General features: G+C 34.7%; 1 long non-coding RNA gene across 4 annotated transcripts in view; it reads right to left on the bottom strand.

Moving 5' to 3' along the window:
* The window catches only part of LOC110029480, a 23,302-nt gene extending 10,051 nt beyond the window's left edge, over window positions 1-13,251 (bottom strand). For all 4 annotated transcript variants that reach the window (XR_002294547.1, XR_002294548.1, XR_002294549.1 and 1 more), the window contains exons 1-4: window positions 12,649-13,251; window positions 8,071-8,146; window positions 7,925-7,982; window positions 7,505-7,850 (exon numbers count right to left, since the gene is read on the bottom strand). This is a non-coding gene — a long non-coding RNA (uncharacterized LOC110029480). The remainder of the gene's footprint in view (window positions 1-7,504; window positions 7,851-7,924; window positions 7,983-8,070; window positions 8,147-12,648) is intronic.
* Window positions 13,252-13,509: the final 258 nt, after the last annotated feature.

The following is a 13,509-nucleotide window of genomic DNA, read 5'->3' as shown; positions in this document are numbered from 1 at the left end:
AGCGTCGTAAAAAGATTGACGAACATTGCAGAACTTCCCAATATGAAAACCAGAATCTGAACCTGAAAGAGGAGCACGAGTAGAACTAGGGCAGTCATCGACATATGCATTGGCATAGGAACGTATTGTCGAGACCATCACTAGAACGGCCAGACAGCTGCTAGAAAAAGGAGAGCAAAGGAAAATTATGTTGGGGGTAGGGCGACAGGGACTCTTCAAGTATGGGAGAACTTATGTTGGGCAAGGCGAGCAGAGCGAAGGCGTCGTCAAGGAAGAAACCGTCTATAGGGCAGGAGGCGAGCAGATAGGCGCGTCTTCGGTTAGGGGCGAAGACGATGTCGTCGTCTACGGACGCTGAGAGATGAAACGACTGTCAGAGGCGCGTCATCGGCTAGGCTATGCGAACAGAAGAGAAGACGTTGTCGTCGTCTTCGATTGAGGCGAACAAAAACGACGTCGTCGGGTTGGAAAGACAAAACTCGAGCTTACGAATTCGTGAAAACGTCGTCGTGGTAGACGGCAAAAATGTTGACCAAAGAAAAATATGTTAAAATTTTCATATGTATTTTACATTATTTTTGATGATATTATACTTTAAAGAAATGTATTTTTGATGTTTTGTTGCAGGAATGATGAATTAGGGTCATAGGAGCAAAAAGATGCAAAAAGGAGCGAATTTGGAGCGAAAATGACCAAAATGTGAACATTTGAACTATGGCCAAACCCGACAGCGAGTCAAACAGCGCTGACTGTAGACTTTTCCCGAGACTCCAGATTTAATTCACTTAAAAGGTCCGCCGATGGCGAGCTCAGCGATTATGTCCAACATAGCATTGGATGATGATGAATTTTGGTGAGGTGCTTAGGTAACTCTTGAGACAGCTCATCAACATCTTTAAAGAGAATACTTTGGTCGAAAATAAAGGGGGAGAGACTCAAAATTGAAGTGTGAAAAACATGTAAGGAGTTTAAATTGTGAGGAATTCTTCAAGAGATTGTAAGAATGGAGAGAAAGTGAGAGATTTCTTCCTCCTTGCTGCTTCGAAGAGGAATTTTGTGTGTTGTAAAAAAAGGAAGTGATTCAGAGGAACTTTAAGGAGTTCTCTTAGGGAGAAATTAGAGATAAATTTATTTATTATTGTAGTTTGTATGGATTTGATTTTATTTATGATTTTTGAGTTTTACTGTGTTTTTCCCATGAGATTTGAGTAGTTTTCTGTGTCTTTCTTCTTGTCTTGAGATTTCTGAAATGATGATTTGAACTGGTGAAGCAATGAAAATGTTTAAGAAATTGGTGAACCAAAATTAGGAAATTCATCCAACCAAGGAAATGTTAACTATAGACCTTCGTATTCTCTAGGGTTTATTAGTAACACTCACATTAAGGAAAAGAAGTTATCTATGGAAGGCTGATATTAAACATGAGTTAACAATTGCAGAATCAAGGAAATCAATTACAAATTCAAGGAAATCAATTACAAAATCAAGGAACTGCTATGAAGAATTTTGAAAATCAATTAAAGCATATCACTACTACGCTTAGTAACAAAACATTGGGAACTTTTCCTAGGACTATGGAACCAAATCCTAAAGAATAAAAAAAAAGAACAGATAAAGGCGATACAACCACGAAGTGGAAAAGAATTCGAGACAAGAGTACAAAAAGAAACAGAAACTGAAAAAGAGAAAGTGGACACCGAAAAAGAAAAGGATCATGAATACCCAGAATTAGAATACCCACTTACACCAATGAAAATTACTGTGGAGAAACCTCTACCACCGTTTTCTCAAAGATTGAAGCAACACCAATAAAATAAATAATTTTCCATGTTTTTAAAAATTCTTAAGAAGTTAACGGTAAATATTCCCTTTGTAGAAGCTTTAGAGAAAATGCCCAATTATGTGAAATTTATGAAAGATATTCTGAATAAGAAAAGGAAGCTCATGGATAACAAAACTGTTGCACTTAGCGAAGATTCAAAAATTGTAGTGCGATTATTCAAAAAAGATTCCAAAAAAATTAAAAGATCCTGGCAGTTTCACTATACCGTGTGCTATCGGTGAAGTATTTTATGGAATAGCTTTATGTGATTTGGGAGCCAGCATTAATCTTATGCCTTCATCAATTTTCAAAAGATTAGGATTACGAGAAGTCTCACCTACTTCTGTAACTCTTCAGTTAGTGGATTGTTTAGTTACATATCCTAAGAGATATATATATATATATATATATATTATTTTTTTAAAAACGAACCCTAATACCCCAAATTTGATATTTAGGGGCAAAATCTGGGTGGCAATCAAACTTGCAACACTACTCGAATACTCACATTGATCTAAAGTAGTAACCTATTCGACTTCACTCTAATTATCATGTCTCTCAAGTTCCACTAATTAAAAAGATCCAACTTGAGATTGACAGCAAGGAATTTGTTTGTATACTAGGAGAAAGAAAATCACTATGCAGAATAAATACAATATACAACACAGGAGTGTTTACAACCAAACCTAAGTTCACACATCTCAAAGGTTTCAAGGAAGATGGAATCTAGTGAAGATGACAAAAATTTGCACAAATTATCCTATCCAGGATTATGTTGCCTATGAGAAGTTATCATTAACTTATAAAGTCTTTGTAACTAATCTTGATTGTGTGCAGATACACAAGTCTATTCATGAAACACTTCTAAGTTCATAATAAAAAAGGCAGTTGAAGAAGAGATTAAAACACTTGATCTAAATGACACATGGACCCTTACAAAATTTCCTCCATATAAGAATTCACTGGATAAAAATGGGTGTTCAATATCAAGTACAAAGCATATTGAAGCATTGAGATGTTCAAGACTAGGTTAGTGGTAAAAAGTTTCACTCAATCTTATGGGATAGACTATTATGAGACCTTTGTTTCAGTGCTAACTTAAGCACAATAAGAATTCTTTTTTTCCTTGACAGAGAATAAAGAATGGGAACTACATCAACTTAATATCAAAAATGTATTTTTGAATGGAAACCTTGAGAAAGAAGTGTAAATGGAGATCCCATAAAAAATGGAAAATAACTCCAATAACATCGGATTTGTAAACTAAGAAAGTCACTTTATAGTCACATTCAATCTCAAAGGGCTTGGTTTGATAAGTTTGTCAAAACAATGAAATCTAATGGGATACATCCAATGTCAAACAGATCACACATGGTTCATAAAGCATATACAAGAAGGTAAGAAAATTATACTCATAGTCTATGTAGATGATATGATCCTGATATGTGATGATGACAAAGATATTGGAAAGATTAAGAAGGTTTTTGCTACTAAATTTGAAATTAATGATCTATGAGCAATGAGACTTTATGCGTGTTGAAGTAGCAACGTCTGAGATGAGTTGTGATATCCCAAAACAAGAACATCATAGTCTTATTAAGAGAATGAGGAATGTTGGGGTGCAAACCTTTTAAAATTCCTATGAATTTAAACAAAAAGTTGCAGTTAAGGGGAGAAAAGGCACCAGTGGAAAAAGGCAAATATTAGAGATTAGTGGATAAGCTTTTCTACTTATTACAGCTAGACTTAAGATCGTTTATTATGTCAGCATAATGAGTCAACACATGAACAATCCAAATGACTCCAATAAATATTAGGTTTATAACTAAGAAAAATACTTTATAGCCTAAAAAAATCTCCAAAGGTTTGCTTTAACAAAGTTTACCAAAACTATGAAATCTAATGGACACATCTAATGCCAAGCAAATCATACATTTTTCATAAAGCATACAAAGGATGTAAGAAGCTATACGCATCTATATAGATGAGATGATATGATCGTGAAAGGTGATAATGAAAAAAAGTTTGGAAAGATTAAGAAGGTTCTTGCTGTTGAATTTAACATTAAGGAACTAGGAGTGATGAGATACTTTCTGGGCATAGAAGTGGTCATATTCAAGAGGGAATTATGATATCCCAAAGAAGGAACATTCTTGGAATGTTGAGGTGCAAACCTACCAAGATTCCAATAAATTTCAACCAAAAAAATGACACAAAAGAGGAGAAAAAACACCAGTGGAAGCGTAATGAATTGTCTCAAATAATGACATTAGCTCTAAGAGCATCAAGATCTATACATTTGCACGACTACAACTTGGCACTACCATAGAATATATTATTGTAATGAAAATAATTTAGCGGAAGCCCTTAATAAGACCCTAGTTTAATTGTTTAAAAAGCAACTCACTATCAACAAATATGAATGCATGAGAAGCTAAGGCACTATGGCCTAGACAACCACTTGTGAAAAAACTGTTCATGGGACTCCTTATCCACGAAAATTTGGAGAGGAAATAATACTTCACCTCAAAGTAGAACTTTCAGCCTCACTCCACATGTCCGACCGACAGATGAGAAATAACTTGCTTCTGTCCAGAAGGGCTTGAAGTGCTAAACAAGAAATACCTTCAAGCCCAATGAAACCTCTAATTATACACAAATGACTAGTGCCAACAACTAATTGTTCCACCCAAAGTCCTTCAAATTTGGGAGTTTCATACTATTTCTTTGTTGATTGATCTTATACCATTAAAATTTAATGGTAAATTTCAACCCGGTTGGGAGGGCCTTTTGTCATCTTAAATGCATTTAAGTGTGGATTAATCAGCTCGTCTGCTATAAAGGCTCTCATATGATGCCTCCCATTGACGGATGATACTTTTAAGAAGTATCATGTCAACTCACGTCTTTAGCTCTACAAGTCTAATGCAACAAACCACTTACAACTATTTTAGATCTCCGAGCGAGGTCTAGCTCACCAAAAGCTATTATACCTAGATTAGCCCCTTGAACTAGGCTCAATTCAATAAAACCTATTATATCTACTTTATATCTCTAAGTTGGGCCCAATTTAGAAATATTCACTAAACTCAATTTCAATCCCAAGGATAAACCTACTTTGCGTCAAAAGCTAATTTTGCACCTCAGCTTGATCCAATTGAAGTAAACCTATTGCCTTATTCTCAACCGTCCTCATAGCACCCATTCACAAAATATTGATAAGCTTCAATTAGCCATCAAGGCCAAATCAAGATCACTAGAGCTTAATTAACTATGGTTACTATTAAAAATTATAATAGACCTCATGCTACTGAACACCTCGAAAATGAGTTACCTCTCTCCTACTCTTTCACAGAGCACTCAAAACTACTCAGGATAGCCTAATATATCAAGTTATGTCTAGCTTGATAATAACTTATATGAAACATTGCAATAGCTCGCATAATAACACAAACCCAAACGAGGTTTGAATCGCATAACTTTCTCCTAAAGAGGCACAGATTACTTGATACATATCTAGAAGGGGGCATAATCATATGAAAACCTCCTAGAAAATTTGGACTACTTAATACATATTCCATCTATCCCAGAGAGATATGGGTTACTTAATACATAACAATCAATCCTATCGAGGTGCAGGTTACTTGATTCCTTAGCTATCTAACCCAAAGAGTTGTAAGTTACTTGATAGCTATTCATATTTATCCCAAAGGCCCAAAATCAAATCACTAGGCCTTCACAATTCACCTTGAAGCCAAGATCATGATAATTGTTTGCATCGTACTTCAAAGAAAGAAGCTTTATTTAGATTTTATTGCAAAGATAATTGAGGAGCAATTTGATATCTAAGCTTGAGAAATTTAAAAAGTTCATATGTTTTTAAATTGTTAGAAAAATTGATTTATCCTATCTCTAGCCTCATTTTTTTTAAAATTTTCAACGAAACAGTCTTAAATGATTACTGCATGTCAAATTATCAAGCCACACACGCTACGTAACTAAATTCAAGAACTCTTCCATATTAACCCTCCTAGACCACCAAGATGCACAATTTCATATGGCCATGATCACCAGTTTAATCATTCCATCCAATTATGAGACTTCTTAAATACTTCACCACTTATCATTATCGCTAATTTGGACGTGCACCATGATAGCTTTGCAAAATCCTATCAAATAGTTTCCGAATTAAACTTTTATTCCTTGGCACCCAACAATCAAGTCAACGTTCTCTCCTTCTGAATGCCTATTCTCCAGTACATGTTCAAAAACTTGACTATAACATTCACCTTAACCTTGTGCTCTAGTTAGTAACTTCAAAATATTCTCAAGCTTCCAATACACATTCGTTTTTGCATAATTTTCTCATTCGAAAACCTTCATTACATTACATGATGCAATAAAGAATTATAATTTTTGATAGAAACAGATAAATAATGCCTCCTTTTCAAGCTCAATCAGGAACAATTACCTGGTATGATGCTCTGGTCCGCTAGATCTGACCTAGCTTCTTGGAGAATGAGCAAGTCCGATTAAAATGTTTTTGCCTGGCCTTATAACTATCCAGTGGAGCCATAAAGTCTAAAATCCAGCCCGCCATCCTGTAGCTTTTAAGATCATTATTTGATAAGCTTATTACATGACCGTAGCTTTTAAGTTCAATTAATTTGATAAGAAATATTACGAGTATCGAAAAAAAAAAAAATGGCCTGCTATTCACAACATCCAGAAATTCTTTCGGAAGGATTACCTCTTGAATACCCAGAAATTCTCCTTTGTTCGCTGTTAAAGCTCCAGATATATCAAACATGAGAAGAGAATGAATTTTAGCAAATGACAAACTTTGAAGCCTCATGAAAGTATGTTATAAGAAAACAAGCCTTCTTTAATCATAATCGTCAGTAGTGGAAACTTGTTTCACAGCAGGAAGGTATCCAGCATGAGGTTCCTGGAAAAATTTGTCTACAAGGTAGATGGGAAACAGTGTGCTTATGAGTACTAACTAGATCAGAGTGGCGAAACTGAGGCTCAGAGGATGCAGTATAGGCATGATATTCTGAATTACTATGAGGTCTGTTACGAGCGGAGTGGAGCAGAAGACTCTGTCCAATCGGAGGAGTTTCATTATGTGGGTTGGGGGTGCGGGGCAACACCCCGCAGTTTGGTACAGGGGTAATTTAAGTAATTATATATTGTACTATAAGGTTATATATATGTCCTGTTTGTAACCCTATGTGAGATTCTAAGATTCTGAATCTTGTATTTTGTGCTCTTTTCTAAATATTCAAAAGGAGTCGCCGCTCAGTTCCCGAGCACATAGTGATTTTGTGCTCTTTTCTAAATATTCAAAAGGAGTCGTCGCTCAGTTCCCGAGCACATAGTGATCTTTACCGAACCTCACCTCGTAAATCTCTGTGTGTTCTTCTAGATTTGTGTCAATTCCTATTTTTCTTCGCCCTAAATTTCTCAACAAGGTCTTCCATATCGTGTTGGATATGCTGCTAAATGTAAAGCTTTTTTTCTGGATTTTTAGGATAACGGCTCTTTCTCTTGCGAGCAATACTAAAATGATCATCGTTCATCTTGCCTAAAAAATAAATTGTAAGAAACTCCAACAGCATGTTTAACTGTGCTTTGTTTTTGTTCCGCTCAAAACACAAATATGAAAATGGTTTTATGTACCATTGTAATGATGGTGGCTCATATTCATCTTTTTTTAAGGAATCACGAAGAACAGCTTCCATGGCATTTTCACTTCCCTTTTTTCTTTTGACAGATTTTGCTATTTGAGACTCAGTACCACCATTGGTGCCTTTATTATTGGATTCAGATGGCTCAGTTTCTATCACATTTTTTAATTTGAGTTGCATCTCTTCCTTACTTTCAACACCTTTTGACTTGACTTTTTTCTTCTTATTGAGACCAATTTTCTGGTTAGTTTGTCATCCATTTTAATTATAGAAGCACCTCTATCATCTTTCTTGGTAAGCCGGTCTTTGTTCAGAGGTTTGGATAGACTTGCTCTGATCTGAAATTCAAAATGCAACAACATTAAACGAGCTTTAATCAATAAGATATAGTTAAAAAACAAACAAGCATTACTCTGGTTTCTCCATCACCAAGCTGCGCATTGTTTATTCCCTCGACAAAAGCCACAGCACTATCGTGAGAAAAGAATTTAACAAGACCAAAATCCTTCCTTTTACTTGAACTGAAATTCCATGAAAGAAGAACATTTTCTATCTTACCATAATTTTTGCAAATTTGATGTACTTTTTCCTCGTCCCAGGATAACGGAATAACTTCAATGTACACAGTTTTGATCTGCATACATATAAATTATATAATTATTAGAAAATTAAGACTGCTTGAATTCAAAAGAGAAACATCCAGAATTTCCATTTAATAGCACATCATTGCTTCATCAATAGCCCAAGTCATGGTTATTTTGTATTGTATTTATGTGATACAAGACATTTTAGCGCCAAGATTTTTTCATATAATAAGAATCATGAAATGAGTGTTAGATCAAACAAAATAACTACCGATTCGGATATTAGAGACTACTAAATACACAAATACTTCAATATTTAGACGCAAACAAAAAAAAATGAAAATTAGAACCAAAATAATAATACAATGATCAAATAAATTTAAGGAAATCAATAAAAATTTAAACCACACAGAATCAGCAGATAATTACAGTTTATTCAACACAATTAAAATCTCAGTTATATTAAGTTTGAAAATTAATCAGGAACACTAACAAATTCATGATAAGTAATTAAAGAAATTAAGGAAAATAATTAATCGAAGTAATCGAAATCTAGGGCATTATCCTCACACTAGTTTGATGATTTCCCAAGAAATTAGGTCGGCACATTTACACAACAATTGAAAGAATATATGCATGCAACTCATGCATGTACCATGTGAATGATTGTGTAAATGCATTAGGCTTAACATTGAAGCTTAATAACATCCTCATGCTTTTTAAGTTAAAAACTTGTCATAATCTTAAATGTATTCATACATGTAAACTTATCGACAAATAAATTACATCAAATCCCACACAAATGCATGACTTTTTATAAGACAACATAATAGAACACCAAAGTTGTTAACTAACATTTGTCTTCAATTTGTGTAAGAAAAATAATTAAAAGTTTAAAGTATGTTCCCACCTATTTCCAAATAGTTTCCTAGAAATAACTCATCAATTTTAGGTCACAATTAAAAATAATTATTTTAGAAAACCAATCAATTATACCAACTCATTCGGGTATAGCAATGTAAGACACAACAACAGTTTTATATGGTATGAAATGAGCCTTTTTCCAAAAATGACCTACCACTTCAAAAATATAATCGTATCTTCTCAATGTTCACAATAAACCTAGCACAATATCCTCAGTAATGATTTACCAAGGCTTATATGGAATTCACAAAAAGTATCTACAACCATGACAGTTTCCTACACTTAATAATTCGACAATATTAAACAATTTGTGTCACATCACATTTCAAACATGGCCAATAATAGCCACCTTCAATAAACATTATGGTTTATCTTTATGAAAAATATACACCACTACCTCCATTATATAACGCTAAAATCATATAATCTCTCAAAGTTGAATCAAGAAAGCAAGTACAAGCGCCCTTAAATAAATTGATATCTTTGAGCACATAAAGGATGCTAAGCATAAGTGAATTATTATTTAAGTCTCAATAAATCTCACTAAATCCTTACTAGTAACACACTCATATTTTATAAGGTCAAACTAACCACCTAAACTTGCAATTCAACTAAAATGACAACAAGTTAAGAATCAATTCTAACACAATATTTAAAGACTAACAAATATTCATGAAAAAAGTAAACCAATTTAGCAATGTTAATGTCCCAACTTCTTTTGGGAGCTTAAATATTTCAAAGATTCGTGATTAAAGAAAACTCTATAGCCAATATTATATATCGCCAATAAAAAGTTAAATAACATCCTAGATCTCTCTATCATAGTTTGAATACTTTCATTTACCATCATGCAATTCTCACTAAAAAAAGTAATGAGAAGACCTTCATGATTGTGGGCACTGAAAATTAATGATCGTTCCTCAGACTCTGCAATTATTTTATTTTTGTTTTGAGAGAGCTTTGGAGGGTCGAATTTTCAAAAAGGGGATTGGATTGTAGATAAGACACTACTGAAAAATTTCGCCCTCATATTACGAGTACTTTTTGATCTAGAGTTCGAGGTTTCCCATAGACGCAAGTCTCTATGGTTAATTAACTCTCCTGATTACGGAAGAAAACTTTCAATTAAGAATAGTCATTAAAATTTGAATATTCAACATACAATAGCAGCAGGCTTAGGATTTTGAATTATAAAATTCATCACTTAAAGCTTAAAAAGGAAGGTGGGGGAATGAAAATGAAACTCAATCAAAATCCCAAGGTTCTGTCATCCCGGGTCATTATGGTCTCTAATCTACTTAGTCTGAGCAGTTAGTTGACCCAAATTGACAGAAGGATTCTTGTCAGCAGTCATGAATTGCGTCGTCCAAGAGATTCTTGTAGATCTGGGTGGATATTTGTCTAAAGGAACAAATTTAAATCGACCTTAACAAAAAAAAGGACAAAGTCAATCAATTTTACACTTATGATTCACAATTCAAAGAGTTGAAAGCCGTTGAGGAACATACGGGTTGCGGCCGTCAGTGTAATATAATTGTGTCATTTGACGACAACCACCCGGTCAAAGAGCTTTAGTCGTAATCGTTACTTTGTGAAGCCTTTGGGTCAAATTATGCAAACATATGATTTGGGCCACATCCTTACCGGAATGCGATTGCTTTGATTGTGAATATAGATGTGCATTTGATATGACATTCACTCTTTGGAAGCTGAAGTTAATCAAAACTTTGCACCCTCGACAAACTGTTGCGGAAGACAGATGAATTTTACTTTTAGTTTTAAGAGATTGAATTTTAGCTTGAATTTTAGTTGATTATTTTAAAATTTTTGATTTAAAAGGTTAACCCCTCCGGTTGAAATCTTAGATTAACATGGACATCATCAGGGATTTCAATATTTAAAACTTTTATATTTAAAAGGGGATATTAACATTGTTATTTTAGGCTTTTAGAATATAAGTTTTGTCGACTCCTGTCCTTACAAAGATAAGGATCATACTAAGTAATTTGGACTTGTAAATTTTTATTTCAGGATTTAAATATTCATTAGAGCTTACTAGGCTTATCAACTCCAGTTCTTACGAAGATGAGGCTTGAACTAGTGGGTTGAGACATACAATCCTATATTACATATAAGACAGTCTGATTAGCCTGCGCAATATTCTCAAACATAGTATTTGATGAGCATTACGCAAGATTTTAAGATTATGCATAATTGATTCATAAATATCTTTAAAATATTTATAGCTTGAGATTGTTCAACTTGTTTTTCATATACGTTAAAAACACTAGTATAAATTCTAAAAACCTTGCATTTATCTTTAAGAAAGCCTTGAAGTTATTCAAATTTTGAAATATTCCCAAAAATGTTCTTGCATTCACATAAATTCATTTGAAGCTTTGAAAGGATCACCTTCTGTTCGCTAGTAGACACAATGCGAATTTAGTGGTGGAGTTTTTCAAATCAAACTTAGCTCCTCAATTCGGGATATTTGAATTTCAATTGAAGTTTAGCTGTGTGAATTTTGGTGCTTTGATTTTAAATTACCCTAAACACCAATTGTATTAAGTTATTTTTAAAAGTACAATTATTTAATATCTGGGTCAATTCAAATGATTCAAACCTAAGCGTTTCGATTTAAAAATTCCAAATTTTTGGATAAATTGTAAACCTTAAGCTCTTAATTTTGAAAGCTCAAATTTGGGCTAATTTAACCATCGAGACTTGAGTTTAAATGTTCTCATTGACTTTGATTTTAAACTTTAAAATTTCAAGTTAGAAAAAACCCAAAAACTGATATTATCTTTAAATGTCCTAAGAGCCTAAAATTTTGAACTTTTAAGCCTAAGGAACCTAAAAATTTTAAAATATTAAAAATTTCAACTTATTTTTAAATTCAAATGATTTATTTTATAAGTTTGAAAATCCAGGGTTAAAGTGGTTTATAAGTCCAAATTACCTGAAATTTCAGCAGCCTCCCGGCATCAACCCCTGTTTAGGGTAAGGGAGAATGTCAATCTTTCCAACTATCTCAAGAGACGAGTTGGTGGGGAACAAAAATATAAATTTAAGCATGCGATCTTAAAAAACGCAACGTGCCTTCAACATACCTACTCAAAAGGTTAGATTGCAAACCAACATTCCCTGAACGTTATTTTACTTTTCTCGAACAGTATTCAATTTTTAAAAACGGGTACTCGTTTTTCCCACGGGCGGATATTATAAAATCTGAGTTTTAAAAAAGTTTTCCAAAAGAGTTCCAACGGTACTTAACTTTCCACGGATGGGTACTCGTGCTTCCTTGAGTAGATATTTTAAGTCTTTTTGTCCCAAAACTATATCTTTCGAACGACACAAACGACATGAAGATATAACACGGATTTCTTTTTTTTTTTTACACAACAACAAGAATAATAAAATAAAGTCAACTAAATAAAGTAACAAAAACACTTTTGTGGGTGTTCAGTCGAGCTCTCTCCTTGAATTTCACTAAATCTCATCGAGAAAAGAGAGATTGATTTGCTCGGGTACTTCGTTACTCTCATCTGCATGTCTAAGCTGGAAGTGAAAAGTCATTTGTTTCAAACAAAAACAGATAGTTGGCTGCACGGAATGCACGTTTATGTACCTTAGGCAAACCAGGCAGGCAGTGATGTATTGTCTGATCAACCCGAACTTGGCGACCTCGACGTCATAACTAACCTACTCGCAATTTTCTGGGACGGACTTAAAAATGCCTTTGGTAGGGCAAGAGGTTCGGGTTGTGCTTGAATAAGGAGTTCTGTTAGGCAGCAGAAGTGAAGGGCTTATCCGGCTTTAAGGCCAAACAGCGATCGAACAGTGCGGCATCAGGAGGCGAAACAGGTAGGTGTTCGGCGAGGGTGACGAAGGCTAGGGCAGGGAGGGGAAACGGAAAGAGGATTTCAGTGCGCAAATACAGAGAACCATGCGGCTTAGGAAGCGTGACAGGGAGGAGCACAGAGCGGCCAAAGTTTAGGGCGGAGGGGCTTCGGTGTGGGAAGTGTTGCGGCTAGGGCAGAATCACGTGAACAAAGGAACAACGATGCGGCTCGTGTTCGGAGAAGCCAAAGTTTAGGGCAAGGTGAACAACTAGTGCTCTGCTCGCTAAATCAAACGAGCCTAATACGAGCATATTTTTTGGGCTCTAAATTTAAATGAGCAGAACTCGACCCCTAGAGCACTGTGCAAGGAAGGAAACGGGCAGATTAGAAGGCGATGACAAAGGAAGGATCAATCAGGATAGGTAGTAAAGTTGTAATGATAACAATCAATCACATTGATAGTAAGTTATAATAGTAACTGACTATGGCCCCATTTGGGCAGCTTATAAGTGTTGGCGTCGTGTGGGCGGTATTTTTAAACGCAGCTGTCCCGTTTGGTAAGCTCGTTTGCGTTGGGTTTTGAAAAATGTCATATTGGATTGTTTAATATACAGGGCCGCGGGATTGACCCCGCGGTGGACGTTCGT

Source organism: Phalaenopsis equestris, unplaced genomic scaffold (assembly GCF_001263595.1).
Source record: "Phalaenopsis equestris unplaced genomic scaffold, ASM126359v1 Scaffold000579, whole genome shotgun sequence".
In the NCBI taxonomy this organism is placed as follows: domain Eukaryota; kingdom Viridiplantae; phylum Streptophyta; class Magnoliopsida; order Asparagales; family Orchidaceae; genus Phalaenopsis; species Phalaenopsis equestris.
This window is presented reverse-complemented; position numbering and strand designations above follow the sequence as displayed.